Source organism: Callorhinus ursinus, unplaced genomic scaffold (assembly GCF_003265705.2).
Source record: "Callorhinus ursinus isolate GAN/ISIS: 27379988/994484 unplaced genomic scaffold, GSC_fseal_2.0 scaffold52, whole genome shotgun sequence".
In the NCBI taxonomy this organism is placed as follows: Eukaryota; Metazoa; Chordata; class Mammalia; order Carnivora; family Otariidae; genus Callorhinus; species Callorhinus ursinus.
In genome coordinates, this window is record NW_027397114.1 from 7,077,317 (window position 1) to 7,083,400 (window position 6,084).

A 6,084-nucleotide genomic window follows, 5' to 3' on the forward strand; every position below is an offset into this window, starting at 1 on the left:
CGGCCAATGGGCGGCGCCTCCGGGGGCGGGAGCAGAGCGACAAGGAAATGCTGTCACCGCCGTTAACACGCACGTGGAGGTTTGTTAAAGGTATAGGGACTGCAGCCGCCCAGGCGGGGGGCGGGGAATGAGTCGCTGGGGGCTTGAGGGGAGGGGTCAGTGTTAAGTGGCTGGCCCCTAGCAGGTGCCTGGAGGCGAGCCTAGTGCAGGAAGTACCCCCTGGGGCGGGGGGGGGGGGGAAGCCTGTGGGCTGGGAAAGGACAAATGGAAAACGGAATTAGGGGCCAGACTCTGAGGCAAGGTGATGGGGAGACACAGAAGGAGGGGCAGTCCGTTTGGGGGAAGAAATTGGGGCTGGAGAGGGGAGAGGTTGAAGTGAGTTGTGGATCACACAGGATAGGTGTTGTGTATTGTGAGTGAGTGTATGGGCGGGGGTTCTCTGGAGTTGGGGGAGTGGGGGGAGATGCAGCGGGACCAGGAAGAGACTGTGGGGTGGGAAGGAAGCGTGCTGAATGGAAAGGGGGAAAGGGAAATTTGGGCTCAAGCCATCCCAGACCAGAGCCATGTTCCTTGTGCAGCTCTGAACTCCTCTCTGCCTCATTTCTTTAACCCCGGGGTCAGAGCATGCTGCTCCCTTTGCCCATGGTTTCTCCTTTCCTGGTGCAGCGGAGTTCACACTAGCAAGTGTTCTGGTAGATGGAAAGGTTGCCACTGCCCCACCTCTCCTGGGCCTCCCTCATCTTAGCTGGGTTTCCCCCTTCTTCACATTTTGCCCTTCCTAGTTAGTTGGAGTCTGGTTCCTAGGTAATGCCAGCCATAGCTGAGGGCCCAGGGGAGCAGGTGGCTGTGCAAAGCCACTTGCAGGCTGTGGACAAAGGGCTGAGATGTGGAAAACCTACCAGTGCCCATTCCGGCTTTGGCCTGGCTGGGGCAGCCTTGGGTCAAGTCCTCTCTGTAGTCCTGGTTTCCACCAACATCAGGAAGGGGAGCTGCAAGAGCCATCTAGGCAGGCACCCCAGGACTGTGCCAGGTAAGGGGAACTTCCTGTCCTACCCAGGTCTCTACATTACCATGTGTTAAGCTTCATAAAGCCCTGCATTAGATACGTATCATCTTTTATTATATGGATGTAGCTTGAGCCAAATGGAATCTGGAAGACCAATTTGCTGCCATGAAATAATACATGTCTCAAGGCTTAATGATGTTGATCTATGGATTCTCCACTGGTTGGAATTTTTTTGCTGCATCGTTTTCCTCCAACAGCATGACTGAGAGAGTTGACTGGACTTGCTTTCTTGTTGAGGTTGTCTTTCCACATGTGAACATTACTGTTCTCAGCTCCTCTCAAGCCCCTGCACTTGGACCTGTGTAAGCATAATTAGTGCCCTTCAACACAGATGATTTGTTCATGGGGCCACACTTTTTTTTTTTTTTTAAGATTTTATTTATTTATTTGACAGAGAGAGAGACAGTGAGAGCAGGAACACAAGCAGGGGAGAGGGTCAGAGGAGAAGCAGGCTTCCCGCGGAGCAGGGAGCCCGATGTGGGACTCGATCCCCGGACCCTGGGATCATGACCTGAGCCGAAGGCAGACGCTTAAGGACTGAGCCACCCAGGCGCCCATGGGGCCACACTCTTAGCACTCCTGGGCTATGCTACCCTGGACCTGGGATGCTAGGATCATTTGAATAGTTTGCCTGAAAGCCAAAAGCTCAGTTAGATATTTATTCATTCCATAGACATTTGTTAAAGACTTTTTTAAAAAAGATTTTATCTACTTATTTGTCAGAAAGAGAGTACAAACAGCAGCAGGCAGAGGAAGAAGCAGGCTCCCCACTGAGCAGGGAGCCCGACATGGGGCTCGATCCCCGGGATCATGACCTGAGCTGAAGGCAGACGCTTAACTGACTGAGCCACCCAGGCGCCCCTGTTAAAGACTTCTTTTTTACCAGGCACTGAGCTAGGTCTGAGAATACTAAGATGAAGAAGGTGACGTGCTTCCTGCCCACAAGGGGTTTGTAGTCTACAGGGGAAGCAGATCTGAAGGCTGAAGGGTTTACAGGTACTTTAACAGATACTTCTATGAGGAAAAGGGGAGCAGAAATGAAAAAGTGGTCTCCAGGGGTCAGACGGCCAGAAAGCCTTCGGAAAGGGAGGAGACATTTGATTTGTCTTATTGAGTGTTTGCCAGACGGACAATGGAATGGGCATGCCAGGAAGAGGGAACGATGTGGGTAAAGGCACGGTGTGTTAGGGAAATGTGGAACAAACAGCTTGGTTCTCCTAGAGCAAGATGGCAAGGTGGGCAGCAGGCCGGCCTAATAGGGAGGGCGGATGATCTGACAGGTGGAAAGGGCCAGGCTTTTAGACAATGATTCTGGGTTTTTTGTTTGTTTGTTTGTTTTGTTTTTTTAATCCTTGCTATTGTTGAACCAGAGTATCTAATTTCTGTTTTTTTAAGACCAGATGGAGAGAAAAAGTACTAGATTCCGACAGCCTCTCCCATCCTTGGCGATTAGCAAGGAAGTTTGCAATTCGTTGCCTTTTTAGATTTTTCCCTTCTGCCTTGAAAATAATAAGTAGGCTTGTGTTGTGCTTTTCTGCCTAGTGGGATTTGGTGTCTGGATCACAAAGCAGCCCCACAGCGCAAACGAGAGAGGGGCCAGCCTTTGCTGCTATCGCTGAAGCCCCCCCAGGGGTTTTGTCTGCGTGGGAGACAGGAATGTTTTATTGTTACTGCTTTTTCCTAAACACTTTGCCACCCTCCTCCCTCCCCCGACTTTGTAAAATTATTAGTCTTTTCTCGAGAGGGTCTTAAGTGAATAGAAAATGTGTGGTAATGCTTCATCGTACAGAAGAGGCACCCTGGTTTCTCAGTATGAAACAAAAGGGCTGTGTGTGAGGTTGGGCACTGTGCCTTGCCTGCCTTCTTCCTATGTTTTTGCCTTTATGTTCTTAAGTCACCTTTTCATCTAATTGTATTTCACTTGGATCTTAGTGACTGGGAGCCTGGCTCTGGTGACAGAGTGGCTGATGGGCCAGGGAGGGTGAGGCCGGGGCAGGGAGACGTCGAGAGACATGGCAGAAGCCGGGAGCCGGGAGCCTGGTGCTGGAGTCTCACCAGGATAATCTGAGGCGTCACGGGTGGCGCTGTTGAAGTGGGGGCATGTTGGAGGAGGAGGTTTGGGGGAAAGAGGAAGATGATCAGACCTGTTGAGTGTAAGGGTTTATGGGACATGCATGTTTGGCCAGGTTTGATCATCAGGTCTGGAGCTTAGGGGAGAGATCTAGGCTGATGAGACTGGGCCCCCAAGGTGGCACCTGAAGCCATGGGGGAGGATGAGAATGTCCGAGAAGAGGGTCTGGGAGGATTAAGGAGTATGGGGGGAGGGGGGAGGCCCAGGAGGATGGTAATGATGCCAGTGAAATGTAGCCTTCCAGGAGGCCAACGGCAGGCCAGAGAGGTGTGCTGGGGGCCCGAAGCTCAGGCACTCCTGAGCCCAGCCTTGGGGTGCATTCAGGACACACAGAAGGGGGGTACTTGGTGCTCTGCCAGCAGCTACCTGAGCCCTGAGTACTGTGGTTGTTGGGGGGCCCAGATGGGAGCCGGGACCTCAGAGGCTCGTAGTGGGATCTGGAGGAGGCTGACCCTTTCCCGAGGGGCCTGCCTGTGGTTGTGGGGTGAGCCCCTCTCACGACCCTTGTGTGGGCTCACAGATCACTTCCCAAATGCGTCCTTTCGTTTTCTGCCCCAGCCCTCGTTAGAAGTGCCTTCCTGGGAGGGACCACATCCCTTACTGTCTCTGGCTCCTCAAAAATCCTGGCCAGGAAATGCTCTTCTGTAATGTTTATGCATAAACTGCCTTCGTTAAGCTTCTCTGTACCTGGGTGCCAGGCATGGTGAGTGGGCCTTGGGGCCTGGTGGGGGCCGGGCCAAGTGTTTCCGTGGGCTGGAGGGATGTTAGGCTCTCCAAGGCTGAGAGGGGTATTAGGGCATCAGTCTCAGTCCCAGCCCTGGCTGCCTTGGTAATTGGGACCACAGGCAGAGGGAGGGGGCCTGATGGTGGGTTCCCGGGCAGGACCCAAGGAATATGACCTGGCAGCTTCTTAGTTGCCTTTAAGAAATCCTGGTCAGTCCTGGCTTTTGGCCACTTCTCATTTCCTCTCACCCAGGCCTGCGATGAGCCAGTGTTTGACTCCCCTCCTCAAGCCGTGATTCTCTGCCCTATCCCACCGTGGTTGGCTTTCTTTTCAGCCACCCCTGTTCTGTAGTCCATCTTCCCAGGCTCACTTCCTGCCCCTTCCTCGCCCTCTTCCGCTTGGAAACCCAGCTGCCACCTGTCCCAACATGACTACAGTTCCTTTAGTGACTTCATCCTAGCCCCAAAGACCTTGGTCAGGTCACAAGAGGTCTCCCAAGGCAGTGAATCCCCAGGTGAGGGTCCCTGGAATCCACCACCGTGTAGACCTCCGCCACGTTCCGTCAGCCACGAGCCCCTGATGGGGTCCAGGGACCTGAGAGGCTGCGGGTGGGTCTGGTCAGACTCAAGTGTGGGGCCTCAAAGGGCCCTCAGAAGGTGATTGTGAAGATGGACTGAGGGGTTTAAAGGAAGTCTCAGCTCTACTTGCTGCCTTGTTTGTTTGTTTGTTTGTTTGTTTTTAAAGGTATTTTGCCTGGTATTGCCTTCAGGAGGGAGGATCTCAGAAAAGAGGAACCCAGCCCCCTTTCCTTCCAGGCTTGTAATCCTAGTATCTGGGGTCAAAGAGCCACAACGTTGAGCATCACTGAGCAGACAGGAGGGTGCAGTGAGGGGTGACCTTGGGGCAGATGACCCTGAGGATGGGGCGGGGCAGAGGAGGGAACTTGGGCAGGATGGCCCCCACTCTTGAGCTGCTGGGGGTGGCCTGCTCCCAGATCTTCAACCAGGGCCTAGCAGGTGTCCTGGAGACGCCTCTGGCCTGGGGTGAGCTGGGGCCGCATGACACCATCAACAGCTCCGTGCCCCCCCCCCCCCCCGCCCCGCAACTCTCCAGTAAACCAGGGCTGGATTAAGGCAGAGGAGGGCTCACTTGCCACCAGTCTCCCTTCTTTGCTCATGCCATCACCCACACCAGGCAGCACTCTCCCACTCCCTGTCTGCCTCAGGCACCCCATGGGAGGCAGAGGTAGTCAGGCCTAGCTTGGAGCCTGAGTATCTCACTGGAGAAAGGAAATCCCCAGTGCCAATAGGCAGTTCTGCTCGCTGGGGGCTGGCCCCCTCATTACCAAAGGTTGCCCAGGAGTTGGGTCAGTTTCCGTACATGAAGCATAAAAGCACATGACTGGAATCAGCTCTCAGGAAAGGATCGTTCTTTGTGCCAAAGAGCAAAGCTAAGGGGGGAAACGTGGCAAAAAGTGGGCAATGTGCTAATATTCCCCTTCTCTCCATCAGTCCCAGTTCAGAACACAGCAAGACACTTTTCCAGTCGCGTAACCCACACGTGAGGGAGGGAGAGATACTCCTCACGTCTTCCCCCTGCCCGGGCAGCGATGAAATAGAGGACTGATGGAAGTTGGCCAAGAGGCTTCTGTGCCAGGGTAGATGCAGCTGTAGGTCTGGTTTCCCCCAAAGGGCTTATGTGTAGTGATCAGGGGCAGAGAACCTGTGATCTATCTGAGATCATAACCTTTTTATTTCTTTAGATGTGAGGGTGGACTGGCTCTGAGGAAAAGCTTTTTGCTCGCCAAGGCAGGCCGCCAGTGGCAGAGGACAGAGTGAGGGAGTGGAGAGCTCAGAACCAAGCCTGGCCACTCCTGCACGGCGCAGCGACCCTTGCTGTGTCCCTTGGAGGTGAAGAGGCATGTTGTTAAAAGGAGAAAGCACATACTGTTCTGTGACTCACCTCTCCCTTCAGCCCAGATGCTCTTCTGGCCCCGCCAGGTTTAAACACATGCACCCACGTCCTCCTCAGAGCTCTGCCCCCCACCCCCGCACCCCCAAGAGCCCCACCAAAATTTCAGAGCTGCTGCACTTGGGCTGCCCTGTCTGGGGTGGGGGACAGAAGAAAAACACAGTCCGTGGTCGGAGTCCTCGTCCGGGGAAA

At 54.1% G+C, this 6,084-nt stretch overlaps 1 long non-coding RNA gene across 4 annotated transcripts in view; it reads left to right on the forward strand.

Annotated features, from left to right (window-relative positions):
• The first annotated feature begins 21 nt into the window (after positions 1 to 21).
• LOC112813916 (uncharacterized) overlaps positions 22 to 6,084 on the forward strand; it is a 30,377-nt gene continuing 24,314 nt past the window's right edge. For 2 of the 4 annotated variants that reach the window (XR_012375550.1, XR_003205622.2), the window contains exon 1: positions 131 to 1,030. This is a non-coding gene — a long non-coding RNA (uncharacterized lncRNA). Of the gene's footprint in view, positions 91 to 130; positions 1,031 to 6,084 lie in introns of those variants that run through there. The other 2 variants (XR_012375551.1, XR_012375552.1) reach the window with 2 other exon arrangements.